At 40.1% G+C, this 18,136-nt stretch overlaps 1 long non-coding RNA gene across 2 annotated transcripts in view; it reads left to right on the top strand.

Moving 5' to 3' along the window:
• LOC139752779 (uncharacterized) overlaps positions 1–18,136 on the top strand; it is a 57,828-nt gene that overhangs the window by 32,227 nt on the left and 7,465 nt on the right. For both annotated transcript variants that reach the window (XR_011713583.1, XR_011713584.1), the window contains exon 3: positions 16,362–16,536. This is a non-coding gene — a long non-coding RNA (uncharacterized lncRNA). The remainder of the gene's footprint in view (positions 1–16,361; positions 16,537–18,136) is intronic.

The following is an 18,136-nucleotide window of genomic DNA, read 5'->3' as shown; positions in this document are numbered from 1 at the left end:
CTTACCTATCTAGAAGACGTCTGGACATCACAGGAGGGTGGGCGGACAGTCGATGCTGGGAAGAACCTTCTCGGAACGTTTGCTTTGAGCGAAGGAAAAAAAAAAGGTGGCATTTGTGTGTGTTCACCGCAGCCCTGCTGTAGCTCTGTGTAACGTTGGCCTAAGACAACCGTCTCTTTATCACTTTTCAACAGATGAAAGACTTCCAAACGTCTATTAACAATGTACTTGATGTCACTACTATTCATATTTTATCCACAGAACAAAAATGTCAACAATTCATATGTACTTGTCAACTGAATAACCGTTTTAGAAAAATAAATATCCTCAGCTTTCATGTTAAATGAATAATTATAACATTTAATCACGAAAATGCCATTTGTCAACGCGTGAAATATATATAAACTCTTTATTTCAACTGTAGTAATAATTTATCTACATCGTGTTGAAATACACTGTAGTCAGGAAAAAAAAAACATTTATTAACTGGTCCATTAACCTGCTATATAAGCTTCTGTGGGTATTTTCATATATTCAGGCTCTCGGTAAATATGGATTAATGGTCAAAATCACAGATGTTATGAGTTTCGTCGTGCGGCCGAGAGCGAAGTTATTGGCTGGTCAGGATCACCACCTTGCTGCCAGGCGTCACCGAACTTATCGTACACCTCTAGGGTCATAGCTGCGTTGCGCGCGGTAATCTACCGTCACAAAGTGGACTCTATGAGGTCAACATGATATATATATATATATATATATATATATATATATATATATATATATATATATATATATTTTTTTTTTTTTTTCATACTATTCGCTATTTCCCGCGATAGCGAGGTAGCGTTAAGAACAGAGGACTGGGCCTTTGAGGGAATATCCAGGTGAGGATATATATATATATATATATATATATATATATATATATATATATATATATATATATATATATATATATATTTGAAAATATCTGTTGGTCCATTTTTGTTTTTTGTCGCTGGAATCCCTTAGAAATGTCTACATGAAATATAATTCAACTATTTTTCTGGGTCGAGATCTGAAGGGATGACTAATTTTGTTTTTGAGGAAGTTTTCCTCACGTCATGAATATATAAAGTGGGTGTTGACCCCCCCAAGTCACCATGAGCTCGAATTTGTAAGACGGTTTTCAGGAAATGCAAAAATGTATTGGAAACTGAACCTGAGTCCAGTAAATAAAAGACTCTCTCTCCCTCGCATTACCACTGTTCTTAGCTTTATTTTCTATGATTTTGTCATATCATTCGTACTTCAAGAACTGTACGAGTTTAAGCTTCTATACATTTTAGTTTTAAGCTTTAGAATTATGTGCACGTGTTGTCACTTATATTAAAAGGAAAAATATAGATACAGACCAATTATCTGTCTAGCTTTTATGAGTATTACGGTTTTCCCATAGTTACTCCACAGAATAATCGTCAACTGAAAACTATACCATCGAAGACGATATTATACAAACTTTCTAATTCAATGTCTTACTAACTGCAATGTGCTTAATGGACTTTTAAATGAGTACATGTAAAAGCAAGCAGAAAGCGTCTTCAATACCAAGTACGTTTATATACGTGAAACTATCTAATCATCATTTAGCAATTCAAAGTGTCATAGAGGATTGGTAACTATATGTTACCATCGATTTCATGTCGTGATGTCTTCATTCCTTTCAAAGATGTTTGATTTCTCCAGGTCTACTCATGTTACGCGTCTCTTGGCTTTAAACGGCGTGTTCTCTTGTCGTCATTGAATATCCGTACTTAATTTTTAGAAATATACTCAATTTTGGGTTCTATTTCGTAGTGGAATCGTAAAATGTGTATATCAAAAGTCATGTGGAATGCTGGTGCATGATTTATAATGATAATAATAATAATTTTAAATGTGTTTAGACGACAATGTTTCTGAAATTCCTATCAACTATCGTTAAACATTTATAGTCGTGAGTATTGTGTTGATATACCGCTAGCGAAAATATGATTCATTGATACACTCGTTTTTTGTCATGCTTGTTGTCTGATCATTTTGGTCCGTCTGAAATTCTATTTACCTAAATATTATCTGGATTGGGGTTAAGCTTTCAGCGTTTGTATGCAGCTTGTTTGCCTTCTCTGGCCTATCGACAAGAATTTACTGAACCACGGAGGAGAGGCACGTTCTCTTGTAGGAAGAAAATGGACCCTGAACACTTCCATTCCAAGTCTAATGGTTGTAGTTATATTCTTAGCACGGGTGGCGGAGTGGGTGGGTGAGCATTGTTGGTAGGATTCAAGGTGGGGGATGGTTCAGTGCAGCTCAGCCAATGCTTTCCAGTCACCCTTCCTGTGGTCTCGGGGTGTTCAGGGAATGTGCTTGGCATGGTTTGGACATGGCTAGACAACAGAGGGTAAAGGACACGTAAGAGCGACCAGGCAATGGCCAGAGGATACTAGAGTTGCAGACAATGTTAGAATGAAACCTTAAGTGGGTGGTTAGGTGTTGGAGAGGTCAGGAACATCTACTTTGTCCTAAGGTTGCGCGGGAATATGTTAGCCCGTGGAGAATATATTTGAGGGCGTTGACGATGTACGGCCTCTTTACCCTTTTCACTTCGTCATGAGGGACAGAGTACTGAAGCTGTTGAATCGTCATGAACGGTGGAGTCGCCAAAAAAAAAAGCCAATTTGTTCTCAAGGATCATCAAACAGAATGTTTACAACTTCGACACATTTAGTACCATAAAAGGTAGATATCACTATGATCAGAGAGAGGGAAGGAAGGACCACAATTAAAAGTGTAGAGTCAGAAACGGGAGAATTCCACTTAATGATGTAGTAAAGAACTCCCTAATCTGTAAAGATAAAGGAGCGAACAAGTAATTGGAAATCATACCAGAGGTAGAATAGGTCAGTGGAACTCGCATTAAAGAGAGAACTATGTGTAGACTGATGGTGAAACTACGTAGGAGTGAATTAGTGCGATTACCTGTCATGTTAGAAAATAGATCACCAGCGTTAATGAGATAGAACGTTGACAGGATGACTGGAGTTAATCATCCCTTACATTTTCAGAAGTCCAAGTTATTTGACTGACTTAAGTTTTCCTAATAGAAAGAAGAAAAGATTAATGGAGCAAGCATTCACTATGCGGTTTTTCGAGGTTCTAGAATCAAACCTCAAAATCCCCGTGTGGAGTTGAAGGCCGAGACGAGATCTCATCCATTTGCGAACAGATGATATTTTCGTCCCTGGGTTAGTGACCCAGGCACTCCTTGGGTGGGTTCCGGAGGTCGCGCTTCCCTGTTTATCATTTTCTTTCCCTTTTCCCCTCTGGTAGGATCACTCGTCCCCAAACCCGTGACGGTAGAGTAAAATTCAGGCCACCGAAAAGGAGAGAAAAGGGAAGAAAACGAGACAGAGGATAGACCCTGAAGGAGAGGGGGAAAATGGAGGGAGTAGCTGTCTGTGGAAATTTATGGAGATGGAGGATTTGTGTAGAGGCGGGGTAGATGATTACTGAGAGGTGGAAGTATCGAGGGAATAATTCCTTCTCACAGGTGTAGCAAGGCAGTAGTCGTGGAGGCGACTGTGGTCTGTCTGGCCTCTACCTATTTCGTTGGCTGTGGAAGATGGAAAAAGTTAAAATATCACGAAAAAAAAAGAAGAAATTGTTGTCAAAAGACCACGACATTGAGAGTGGAGATTTTCATCATCGTCATCTTTCGTATTAATCTGATTCCGTTGAGCAGCGACTCCATGTGGAGCTCCGCGCTCACACGACAAGCCGATCGTAAACCAACCGTTGACGGACGACGATGTACTCTCCTTTTACCCAGGAAAAAAAAAAAAAAACGTTTATACTTCCTTTGTCTTGTTACTCTTCTGTTCCTGACGACAAAACGTTTCCTTACGACAAAACGTATCTGTTCCAGCTGTTGAAGCGTAGAGCATATGGAACACACAGAAAATCTATAGTTTCTCAGTAAAAAGATGTGAATATGAGATTCTTGATGAATGTGTCTCATACGATGACACCACAACCTCATATCTGTATACCACTTTGTTTTGTTTGTACGTAAAAAGTGGAAAGAAGACAAAAGAATTAAGTTAAATAGCAGTGCCCCCAAAACGCTACCTCGTTTGAAATCATCCAGAGGGTGGGAGCTGGTACTTCTTTCTAACTGATATTGGACCTCTTTAGCCAAAGCTTTTTTCGATAAGTGTAATAAGCGGACATTCCACCCCGGGAGGTCGCACAGCACGGACGTACACCACGGAGGCCAGAACGCTGACAGGCCAGGCCAGACAGAGCCGTGTACTCTGTGCTCGAGACAAGTGTATAAACAAATATTAGCCAATGTCGATCCCCTGGGGAGTGTTTACCTAAATCGTTGAGGAGCAGCTCTTCCTTGTGGTGTTGGGTCTGCTGAATAGACACGTTTTCTTCAGTGGGAGAAATCGAGGGAGATGATTGTTAACTCTTCTTTCCGTATTGGTTCTAGGAAGCGGTAATTATCTCAGCACGTTAACCTAGAACAATCATGACATTAACATTCAAGCAGGATATGAAGACGTTTACGTATTCCAGGAAACGAGTAACATCATTGTAAAACAATTTTTTTTTTTTTTTTCTCCTGGGCTTTCCAGCCAAGTTCTCCCTTACATGAAGCCAGTGCACCGTGCGAGTTCCATTTCTGTATGAGTTGGGACGGAGTGTGTGATCATGTTCCTAAAACACTGATTGGCCAGGACACGCCTGAAGAGCTGGCACTGTGAACTTTTTTCCAGATGTGACGTTAAACTTCTTTACTTCCATTTCATTCGTGTGATACCAGCCATTCTCTGAGATCAGAGATACGGAGCACCACAAACGAACAGCATCGAGAGGTGTGTAAGGCGAGTCTTAAAGCTTACTCTTCACACAAGCGCCACTTGAACCAACTCTAGTCACTCAAAGAATTGAGGTTGTAGGCTTCCAGATAATTCTGTATCCGATTCACTTCACCACTTGTTGGTCAGGGAAAACGCATCATTTCTGAGGGTATTTCGCCTATTGAAGCTAAGATCATAACTGCTGGATATCAAAGTTTTTTGCCCATTTCCTGGCCAGAGGATGCAAATGCCGGAGCTGCCAAAGCTAAAGTGAGCCAGTGATTTCCAAAGAGATACAGATCTCTTCACTTCAGTAACACATATCCTCTAATATGTACATTATCGAGAAACTTTCTCCTTATGTGTACATGAAAATACGTCATATGTATAAATCTAGATACGACTTAAAACAGTCGAGTGGCTGGCGATTCCGTCTGCGGAATGCGTCTGTTGGGGTATCCAACCAAACTACTCTTGATTCCATTGTTAATGTATCGGTACTCGGTTCTGAGCCTTTTACTTTACTGATAGTTTACGTCACCAACCCTAAACTTCACCGAAGCTTAAAGGTAACATGAATCATTAGAGGCTACCATCTAGCTGAGTAGAAAAAAATGCATTCAACATCGATTGGTGTGAAAACCGAACACGTAACCCTTCAAGCTGAAGACGAGTGTTGTACCACAGAGAGAGCTAGGTGCTTAACTTACTGCTACGCTTGAACACAAATTTACCATATTTAATCTTTACCTATTTGCCGGGAAATTAATGTGGAAACCCAGATTTCTAAGATGCTTCTGAAAGTTTGTTGAAGGTTCTACAGATTTAAAGAAGTCGTATGATGTACCATATAGCGCTGAGTATAGCCTAGTGCTAGCTAGGCTGAGGTGTGAACTTACTGCCTCGTGTGTGATTACTATTTGATTATCACTTGTGTGGTACGTAGTATTTTCCACTCGTGTTGTCCCGTCTCTTATCCTTGCATATGTTCATGTCTTTACTCCTAGGCGTATTATATGTAAACACTCCAGCCTAAGCCTCCCAAAGCGAGAGAATAGCTGTGATTAGCCGTCTGCCGTGCACAAGAATCTAGCCTGGGTGGGCCAGTGCGTGGATCATGGTCAGCGACGCTAACCTAACCATCACGACTTGGGAGTGTAGATGTGTGTGTGTGTGTATGTATGTACCAGCATATCTAGAACCATTAATTCTGTTTGTTGTGAAGACTCTGGACCAGCATACACAACCAGCGGCTCGTGGGCCGCATGCGGCCTCCATAGTCACAACGACAATTCGCAGGTTATTTGAATTATCCGCATGCATTCTAACTTTTTGTTATATTCCACTGTCACAAGCAGCCTGGAAAAGTCCCAGTGGTCTGTTGCTGTGTGAATTCCTTTGTATACCTTTGTATTTCTTTGTATCATATATTTTTTTTTTTTTTTTGGCTTTGTCGCTGTCTCCCGCGTTTGCGAGGTAGCGCAAGGAAACAGACGAAAGAAATGGCCCAACCCACCCCGATACACATGTATATACATACGTCCACACACGAAAGTATACATACCTACACAGCTTTCCATGGTTTACCCCAGACGCTTCACATGCCTTGATTCAATCCACTAACAGCACGTCAACCCCGGTATACCACATCGCTCCAATTCACTCTATTCCTTGCCCTCCTTTCACCCTCCTGCATGTTCAGGCCCCGATCACACAAAATCTTTTTCACTCCATCTTTCCACCTCCAATTTGGTCTCCCTCTTCTCCTCGTTCCCTCCACCTCCGACACACATATCCTCTTGGTCAATCTTTCCTCACTCATTCTCTCCATGTGCCCGAACCATTTCAAAACACCCTCTTCTGCTCTCTCAACCACGCTCTTTTTATTTCCACACATCTCTCTTACCCTTACGTTACTTACTCGATCAAACCACCTCACACCACACGTTGTCCTCAAACATCTCATTTCTAGCACATCCATCCTCCTGCGCACAACTCTATCCATAGCCCATATATATATATATATATATATATATATATATATATATATATATATATATATATATATATATATATATATATATATGAATACGAACACTCCTGAAGGATCTTGGTTAAAAATAGTGTGGGTGGGAGCAAAATAAGGCAATATGAATACGTCTCCGAATTACTCCCGCACAAGAATTTAATATCCGGGGAATGAGATCATCACATGCTCAAAAGGTCACGGATTAACGCACTCCTGACTTATTTACATCACTTTTGCCCTGAAGCCAATTAATTCTCGACTTCTACATTATCTTTTTTCCTCCCGCCATTTCTTGACTTAATCAAATCGCTCATCTGTGAATATGATTTGGTGGAGAATTTTCCCCACATACACCAATACAATCCAGAAATGTCTCTCCTCCCTCCATATCCCTAAGTCTCAAGCGTTATGATCACAACACGAGATGGTTGTGATAGCATCTACCTACAGCGCACGAGTGTGTGTGTGTGTGTGTGTGTGTGTGTGTGGGTGGGTGGTGTAGGGGTGGGGAGATGGAGCTCTCTAATGTATTCATAGCCTCGTCGTGGATACATAATCCCGGGAAAGATTGCTTTGTCCTGAGAGACATCGTATTCTCTAAGGATGATAAATCCCGTCCAATGGGCAGAATGATTTGTTTGCTGTTACTTCCGGGATATGGTGGATTGCTTTTCTTTCTCCACGGCGGAGCGGGAGAAGACGCTTCCCTGGATGAAATTGGTCACGTGCGTTGTAAACTCCCACCGTTTCGTGGAGAGATTACGAAAACTAAGGAAGCTGACTGAAACCCTTGGTTCACGAAGGTGCGGAGTACGAAGCGCACTAACCGTGTTAGATTACTTTCACTCACTGTAGTTTTCCTCTTATCTCCGTCCGGACTTCTTTGTCGTACAGGAAAGACGTCGAGAGTTCTGTTTGCTAGATTTCCACGCGTGGCTTTCTCAGCGCATTTAGGAAGGACCCTACGTATTACCATTTAGTTACTCGTTCGTTTACGAACTTTAGAAGTCATCATGACCTCCATTACGATCGTGACGTCGAAATGATCTTATGGTTCCCCATGGCCTCGGACGACCTACCGCAACACAAGTTCGTATTCCCCACTCCTCCCCTTCGGCCACCTCAAGTAGTTGATAGTTTCTTTGAACGACCCATCCCCCACCTGCGGCGTGACCCAGTGGTCGACGCTCGTCAATACGACTCCCTCAATAGCAAGCCACAACCCACCACTTTCAGGAGGGAGAGAAACCTGCAGAGGGAATTGCTTGGCTACCGTCTGAATGGCTCTTGATTGGCCCTTCCTGCTGGGGCGCTGAGGAGAAATGAAACACGGGGTGACGAAAAAGAACTGTAAAATAAAAAGAAAGAGAGAAAGAACGATTACTGCGCTTTAACACCATTAAATATGTGAGAAAACCTGTGTATGTATGTACGTATGCACGACGTATGCATGTTGGATTTGATCGTAATCAATTGAAGGTCTGTCAAGTCAGAATGTGTGCTATATGTCAAAATACAAAATAAGATAAAAAAAAAAAAAAACCTAATATTTTTACACTGGAAATCTATTTGCGTTTCTCTTGAATGACCAGAGCCCATAACATCCAATTTCGCTTGCTCGTCTGTCAATATTATCATAATTGTTGTTCATTTGTCAGCGACAAAGACACTTTTGTGAGATTCACTGCCATTAGGATTTCTGGACTTGATACCTCTGGGTAGATATTTGTAACACGTTAGTACAGGGAGGAGGTCGTAAATATCGTGGTGGGTGTAATTTCAGCACATCGTCGCTCATGATCGAGGAAAACATAGGATTGGGAGACACACAGGGCCCTCTTACTCACCAGCGTACACGCGATGTGTCGACTCTAGTGATCTTACCGTTTCTCTCTCTTACCTCTGTCTTTTTACTTTCCCTTTAGCACTTTTTTTTTCATATCCTTCTCCATCTTTTTTTTTTTTTAGATTCACGTCACTTCAGTATTGCTATTCAGTTATTCGGAGCTTGCTAAGGGGCCTCGCCTACTGTGCTGCTCGTGTCGTAAACGATTGTGAAATCAGGACGTAAGAATGTTATAATGATAGAATGAATTACATTCGTTCAGGGCTTTAACTCAAAAAATTTTTCCTTTACCTGCGTTTCGTATAGTGTGTGTGTGTGTGTGTGTGTGTGTGTGTGTGTGTAGGTAAGTAGATAGTCAGATAGATCAAGGAGCATCTGTTATCTCAAAATCTCTTCAGGAGTTTGACCAGCGGTCCCTGTCAACAGTTCAAGTCCCTTGCTCAAACACCCATATCTTACCAATGTAAGATCTATCCACTCGCTTATCACATACAGAAAAGACATTTTGATGCCATAAACTACATATGTCTATTTTGACCGTTGAAGTGCTGGGTAAGCTGACTTTGACGGCAGGCGCAAAGAGCTACGAAAAGACGTGACGGATGTCAAGAGATCTGAAAGTATTGCTCGAGGGTAACTTTCAAATTATAATATTGTATCCACTCGACCCGCTGTGAAGTTCCAGGAACTCGCGCATCGATTTCACGGTAATTTCGGATATTCAATTAACAATATTTCGTGCGCTTGAGAATGTATCCAGTGTGTGAGAATGTATCCAGCGCGTGTGCCTGTGTGTGTGTGAGCGCGCGAGTATATAGCTAGTCCGTGGCCGCTGGAGTCCCGGTGGTGATAAACTAGAGGTCCATGGTTACCACAAAATACAGGGCAAAATGATCCAGCACATTTTCATATTCAATGTACCAAAACTTCAACTTCATTTCTACTGTTCCGTTATCACTGAGAGTCACGCTAACCAGTATTACCTGTGACGTGCGGTTCATGTTCTCTGACCGAAGAATTTTGCTTATACTTCCGAGAGTGATAAGACTGATTTACGAAATGATTTCTGAATTGTATATAATAGGCTTTAGCCCTTGGTATATAAGCTTTCAGGGATACTAAAAGATATGGTCAGCAGAGCTAAACTAATGAAGCTTTTCTTGGCCATATATATATATATATATATATATATATATATATATATATATATATATATATATATATATATATATATATACTCTCCTGTCCCAGATATCCGTTTTAGGGAGGTTCTGCAGCGTTTAGGAAGCTGGCCACGTCCACCGGGTGGGACCACAGGTCAAGTAGTGTGCGTTTGTCATTTTTTTTGTGTGTCATGAGTGAGGGATAAAAAAGGAGTAAGTGTTCCTTGTCTTTTGAACTGAGGTTATACCTTGGGTACGACGGGTCATGTGATATATAGTATAACGTCGTCCAGATGAGTGGTGTGCAAAAAGCAGGCGAAAGTGTCATTCATCCGGGCTTAGTGCGGTGCCGGTTTAGAAGGGCGTATTGTCTTGTGGGGTAGAATGTACAACTAGGGAAGGAGGGTGGTTATTTAGTGATGGCTGGGGGAGCTGGCGGCGGGCGGCGGGCTATGTTGTTACATGTGTTTTGTTAACGTTACGTTTGGTGGGGTAGGGATGATCCATGTGCGTCTATACGAAGGACTACGGAGGAATTCAAACAGCAACAGAGCACTTGGTCCCTTCGAGGTTGTGTGATATAGTGGAAGGGAATGACTTATCATCGTGTAAAGCTGGGCGGGGTGGAAGGGGGAGGTGTGGTTTTTGTCTCTACGTATGTGTTTGGTGGTTGGTTGTGGCGTTGTGTGGGTGGGGAAGGGTCCAGCACTGTTCCAAAGTGGAGTGATTGCGTATGAATCAATGCTGATGAGTAACATAGGTGTGTGTGTGTGTGTGTGTATGTGTGTGTGTGTGTATTTACACAGTCATATCAAGTACTATATACATAGTGGACATAATCTGTATTGTAGGTTGTTCTTTAGAGAAAGACTTTATTAAACAACTTTCTTTATTACGTACATCACACAAAGAAGACAAACAAAGTTCAGATATAAGTAAGCAAAAGGCACGATTGCTGTACACTTGGAAATGTACAAGGTTATTCTACAGTGGCGTGGCAAACCAGTCCACTGCCAACAGTGACCATCTTATCCAGGACCCTCCCTCTGTGTGTGTGTGTGTGTGTGTGTGTATGTGTGTGTGTGTGTATGCATTTATATGTATACGTTTTGTGTCTGTGTATACTTGTGTATTGATAAATACGTCTTTGTGTGTATGTGTGACGTGTGCATGTGTTTATGTAGATTTGTGTGTGTGTGTGTGTGTGTGTGTGTTTCTATGTTCAGTCGCGTTCTGTACAAAGGCTATTGCAATACATGTGTTCCTTTTACGTATCGAAAAGAGAATGACTCAGACACATAAAGGGGTATGGTCATGTACACTTGAGGAAACAAGTGACACTACTTTCCTCTGGCGAGTCTGTATCGCCTGAGTGTGACGGGGAGGCGATGCTCCTCCGCTCTCTTATCGTAGCCCAATAACGTGAGTGAATTTTGAGGAGCGAGTGTGGGAAAGGCAAAACTTTTTTGTCATTTTACCGTCTAGGAGGAATCACTTTCCACAACTAAGGTTTTTAGATTGAAGTAATTAATCATTTAGACACGTTCATTAGCCTTATAGAATGTTTTACTTAAAATCATAGCCTCTAATATTACGTACAGTCTTATAGAATGTTTTACTCAACAAGAAAACAATAGCCTTTGGAAATACTCGGTAATTCATTTACACGCCTTCCTTCACGATGAGCGATATCCTCTCGTGTGTTCCCAGACTAGATACCGCGAGAATGATCAAACTTTTGCCTCTGATCAATGACGTTGTGGAGAATGTGTCATTGTTCGGTATAGAATGTGTAGCACATAACGTATTATTACTGTATCCGGGGAATGGATAGTGTGTGTCTTTGTTTATTACATATATATCAGTTTCCGTTGCAGTGGAAACTTTGTCTTTTATGTAGTTTGATGTATATCTTGTTTTTAGGATTATATATATATATATATATATATATATATATATATATATATATATATATATGTATATGTATATGTATGTTTGAAGTGTTCTTTTACATTGAATATATGAACTATATGACATACACAGACACACACACAGATATATATATATATATATATATATATATATATATATATTGATTCGATTAGAAATGGAAAAACAACTATGCTCTGGTCCTTGGTCAGTGATGGTCCCTGCTCAAAACTACTAGTAATATTAGATACAAATATACGAAATGGAATCTCCATGGGATATATTCAAAATAGGTAGAGACTACGTTCTGTTTTTTAGTTATTTTCATCAATAAACAAACGAGAGAGAGAGAAAAAAAAATAGAGAGAGAGAAACTGACAATATCACCAGCAACAGCATACGAATCTCAACTGTCAGGCATGACGTGCCACAGCCACCGCCGTCTCCCTATTTACACACAAAAATGGAGACTGACGCCGTAGGTCAGTATGCCTGAGAGTGGAGATTCGAGACACCGGCACTCACACACAATAGGTAACATTAAACAGACAAGAAAACAGTATTGACTTCTTTTTTTTTTTTGGACATTGTGGCAACATTTCGAGATTCCTCCGCTGCCAAAGACATGACTACTTACCACCGGCAGCACATACAGACACATTCTGCTTTTTTTTTTTTGGTCAGTTTCGTCTCCTTTTTCATCTGTATCACCGGAAATATTCACCTTTTTTATATTTATATATTAGTTCAGTAAGTTTTACTGTACCTAGTGTTCCACCCGCGATGCCTAGCTACTGACTGGTCAGGATTCTGACGCCTAGTTTTCCATTCGTATATCAAGTTTCGTGCGTCGCTTTGCTAGTATTTCACTGCAGCCTCAGCTTTTGAATAGACTGTTCTCCTCCACTCCAAGACTATACGAGTGCACTTTCCCTTGTGGCAGTTCGACCTCATTATATTTCCGTCAAATTTTTCCAGTCATTAGTTTTCCTAATCAATTTTCAATCATTTCCCATTTTTCTAGTAACACTTTCCGTTGATTTTCAGTGGATGAATTAGCATATCTTGACCTTCAGTATATTTTCATTTCACATTTGCGGTCAAAAGACATTTCCTTCGAATCACATCCTCAGCGTTTTGATATAGCTTCCACATACACTGTATCTTTCAACTGATCTATGTAAATTCTTTTTTTTCTGTTAATAGGGGGACAAATCAGAGAAACAATATAAATGTAGATGAAACTTTGAAATTAGGATGCCAATGAATCTTCAAAATTGACGAAAAAAAAATAAAAAGTCTCCCTAACAATGGTCCTAACCTGAAGTGATTATTTAATGAGAAACATGTAATCTCGAGTTATAATGCATTGGCGATGAGAGAGAGATTTTACCAACGATAGCGATGAAATACGAATGAAACGAGGTAGAAATAGAAATGGACCACGGTAGGAACAAGACGAAGAAAGAAATTTCTATTAAGGCAAGGAACAAAAGAAGAAAGGAAAAGGAGCGAAAACAATTACAAGATCTTTTGTTTTTCGCAGTTGACTGCGAGATAATAAAACTGTTCTCTCACATAGGACTAGCAAACCCAGTGTTGCTGGCCTGTTCTGCTCACACCTCATAAACACACCCACCCACGACACACACACACACACACACACACACACACAAAGAAAAAATAGGGCAAAAGAGTGAAGGTTGAGATATTTAGCTTAAAATCGAGAAGATACCCATAATTCAAAAGATTAAGGTGAAGGAGAACCAGTCTGCCCGTTCTAAAAATACCAGAAGCTTCGATAAAGCGGAACCTGTGCCGGCGGGAGCCAGAGCGTGCTACCAAGACTATGATAACCCAGCCCAGGTCGCTCCAGACACAAGGGCAGGTGCCCCTAGGGAAAGGCCCGACACACTGAACGGTCTCGGAAACCGACACGGAGTTGTATCTTCCGAGGTGGGAGTTTCCGTGTGTTGAAATTATGTATATATATATATATATATATATATATATATATATATATATATATATATATATATATATATATATATATTTCCCTTAGCGCTGCTGACCACGAGTCATTGACGGCACCGTCCGGGTTCGATTCCCGCGAACCAGTCCCCCTGTTCATCCTCCCCTTGTTGCTGGAGGACAGATGGGTACCTGGCTTAGACCGGGGTATATGTACCTTTCCTCACCTTCTTGGCCCATGACACTATCTCTGGAACTCTTGTAACGCCTGGTTTTAGGAGGGTTGGGTTACTGGTCAAAACGTTCGGTGATATTGCGTCTATGTCTCTGTGGGATGGGATCAAGACAATTAGAAACAAATTGTTCAGTGTCTTCATTGCATATGTTGTGTCTAGGGCATGAGGGGGAGTCTTATATGATGCTGTAACTTAATGATACCAGGAAGATGTGGTGATCAGGACTTAGAAGAGAAAGTATGACTCGTACCTGTCTGGGAAGTATGGTTTCAAATGAGTGTATGTCAAGCGGAGAGTATGTTTTTCACTCCGGATGCCGAACATGTTTAGGTGCGATTCTATTGGGGGAAAAAATCAGTTTCGTTGTGCGGGCGCTGAATGTTTATGAATTCTAAGCAGCAAGTGATTGTCCGGAGTGTTGTATTTAGCGTGTTTTGCCGAGTGGATGAAAGACCATGTGATGTACTTTAAGGTGGAGCGCGTGAAATAGTTTTTAGAGCACATTGAAGGATTCTTTTTCTTGTTCAAAGCCGGTGAAAGTGAGTGTTGAGAGCAATTTTCATATATACATACATATATACATATATTTGTATGCATGTATTCTAATCACTCCTGCTCCAGGGTCCACATTCTTGGAGATCTCACAGCACCCAGGAAACCAGCACACACACACACACACACACACACATATATATATATATATATATATATATATATATATATATATATATATATATATATATATATATATATATATATATATATATATATATTTCTACATTGCTCTCAAACTGCCGGATGAAAATATGAGATATTACACAAATATCGTAATGTTTTCTTCGATAAGAGTGAGTATATGGTAACCATCATTACATCACTGATATTTAAGAAGAGTACTTTCGTCATTGATCCACAGAAGACTTACCAGACAGACCCACCGCTTTCTGGGGCTAACGTCTCGTTCTTGAGAAGGAAAAAAAAAAATAATTTCCGTAACCTCTTGACTTTTCCAGTAACAACACCGCAGATTCAACGTGTCGTTATTTGCTCATTTACATATCCATGAAGAGGATCTCTTAAAAGGTTGTTGATATTTCTATATTTATCTAAGAGTCCAAGATGGAGAGATTCAAAACCCCATGTCACGAACAGACTTCTCTTTCCAATATCTTTCTTCCTTGGACATGTCGAGAACATTACTAATTGCAGTGTGTGTGTGTGTGTGTATGGCATCCCTTACCAGCGGAGTGGCGACCACCGATCGAATGACGTACGCAAACAAAGTCCAGCTTTGCTCATGTCACACGCGAGAGAAACAGTGATAGAGATTTTAGGTGTCTTAATGCAAATGCTCTCTGACGTATCTAGTTTATAAAAGGGTGCAAAGTACAGAGCATATTCGTTCCATGACTTGAAGGTTACACCAACATACTCATTCGCACTAAATGTTCCAAGTGTGGCCACCAGCGTTAATGCAGAGAAAAAAAAATCAAAACGATCGTTTATAAAGAAATCTCGACATAGGCAATATCACAATTGATGCTTTTCGTATGAGCTAGGTGACTGCAAACAGCACCAAGTGTTTCAGCTTCGAAAAATATTATCCCTTGACAGAATCCCTCCCATTTTCTCCGCCAGGAATTGCCACTTTATATAACAGGAGGCTTGACACGAACGAAGCTTCTCTGTACTGGACCACTAGTGTCGTCATTTAAAGCGTAATCGATCACTTCAAAAAGAATAATAATCTCTAGAAATAATGACTATGTTTATTCATCTCTGTACAAGATATAATTGAATTTTAGTCGCCTTTCACTATACGTAGCCCCTATTTACAGATCATACGATTAGAATTGTTAATAAAAAACAAAATTTATATATATATATATATATATATATATATATATATATATATATATATATATATATATATATATATATATATATTATCCGAGTCCACCTAAAGTAGGGTTGCGCAACATGTGAAAAGTCACCTTCGATGAGTGAAGTCTCGTCAAAGAACTCATTCCAAAGGAATTCATTGGTTCCCTGCTACTGAAAGTAAAGCAGCCTTAGGGCTGCAGGAGGTGCTGGAAAAAGTTCTAGATAAACCAAGCCACTTTCTTAGAAAGGTGTCCTGGGATAGTTAAATATAAACATTTTATAAACATATATACAAACAGACAAATATATATATATATATATATATATATATATATATATATATATATATATATATATATATATATATATATATAACAACTGCAATCTTTTTTCTAAATGTTTTTATTTCTCTCTTTACAGTGATGGTCTAGCGATTGGAAGAGGTGGAAGAAAATGAGGAGCGGAGAGGCCAAGAGAAACAGAAAAGGAATAAGATGGTGAACAGGAACGGGAAGATGAACAGAGGCAGAGTGCTGGGGTTCACTAAGGACGAGGAAGAGATGGAAACCTTTGCTGTAAGATGGATAGGGAAAAGGTATGGTGGTGAGGGTAGGTGGGGAAAAAGAGGATTGCAAAGCATTCGAGTAGTCTATGAAAAATTTCTTTTCATGCAAAAATAATGGAGATGTAGCCTGTCAGTAATGATTTCCTGATACTATGATTTCCATCAACAATTAATCACTTTCAGTCAGATATTCAGTTTGATATGGAGGTCCTGTATCACAAGATTAGCCTCGAAGGAAATTTAAAAAAAAAATCTTATTGTCGACAAAAAACAAAATGTTTGCCAACTTCCTCAGCCTATTCACTTAATTTTCAGTTTGATCTGCACCTGTAAACCATATATTTATATAAAACGATATAATGTGATAGGATAACCAATTCATCGTACAGACTACTGCAAAGTAATAACAGCATATATGTAGGCGTTGTACAAGAAATGTGTGTGCATATGTGTGTTTGTGTGTGTTACCGGGCTCCACCTACATGGGGGTACACAGCGAGTGGAAAGTCAACTTTGGCGAGGTTGTGTCTCTGGGAAGAATTGTCGTCTTACTCGGCAGGTGACGTAAGTCTGTGGTGGTTAAGTAGTCGGTGATTGTCCTGTTTTGTGCGATTTGCACTTTGTATTGGGCAGTATGGATGAACAGGTAGGTGAGGCGTAGTTTAGGATGGATCAGGTGATGTGTATGTAGAGGATAGGATGGAAATCTATGTCTTGTCCAGATCTGGTGCCCGTTAAGTGTTCCGAAGCCTAAGTTTAGGTCGTTTCCAGCCTTTATGCTGTTGTGTCTAAGATGCGAAAGATACCAACTATGTGATGCCTAACCATGTAATTCCCAGTATGTTTTATACATTATGACTGGAGTTACGTTGTCCTTTCAGGGTGATGCGAGTCCAGTTTGGTTTTATATATATATATATATATATATATATATATATATATATAATGGTTTGTTGATATATAAACTTAAGACCCCTTTTACAAAGGAGTCTTGGGGGTTTAACCGCAGAATCCTCCAACTTTAGGCATCTGCAGTTCCTAGGCTGCTCAGTACTCATTACCAGGGACCAGATGGAGTTCCCTGAAGCGAGAAGTTCTTTGACGAGACCTAAGTCTTTTTGTTAACAGTCGATGATATAGCATCGCTAAAGTTGACCCTATACTCGCAGTGCAACCCCAGGCAGGCAGAGTCCGGTACCAACCGTATATATATATATATATATATATATATATATATATATATAGATAGATAGATGGATGGATAGATATATGGTTTCAGTCTGGTTGAAAGTTTAGGAAAGATAGATATTGTGATGAGAGAAACTTGGACGTTCTAGTTCTAAATGAAACTTAAATCAAGAGGTAAACGGGTAACACACTTCATGTACGGACAGATGGTGAGAATAAGAGCGAAGGAAGGGGATGGGTCACTTCTCATGGTATTTCAAGTTGTGGAACGTTACTGAAGACGCAAAAAATTGAGTTCATGGTAGATTCCAGTTAGTATGAAAGGCCCCGATTGTCAGTGTTCATACCCCTGAAATGAGAAGGGTGAAGACAGAGAGAAATAAGAAATTGTTGGAGGCAAGCTATTGTTTTGACAAATTTGACGCATAGAGTAGAACCATGG

Source organism: Panulirus ornatus, chromosome 13 (assembly GCF_036320965.1).
Source record: "Panulirus ornatus isolate Po-2019 chromosome 13, ASM3632096v1, whole genome shotgun sequence".
In the NCBI taxonomy this organism is placed as follows: Eukaryota; Metazoa; Arthropoda; class Malacostraca; order Decapoda; family Palinuridae; genus Panulirus; species Panulirus ornatus.
Note: the sequence above shows the minus strand (reverse complement) of the source record. Positions and strands in the feature narration are given on the sequence as shown.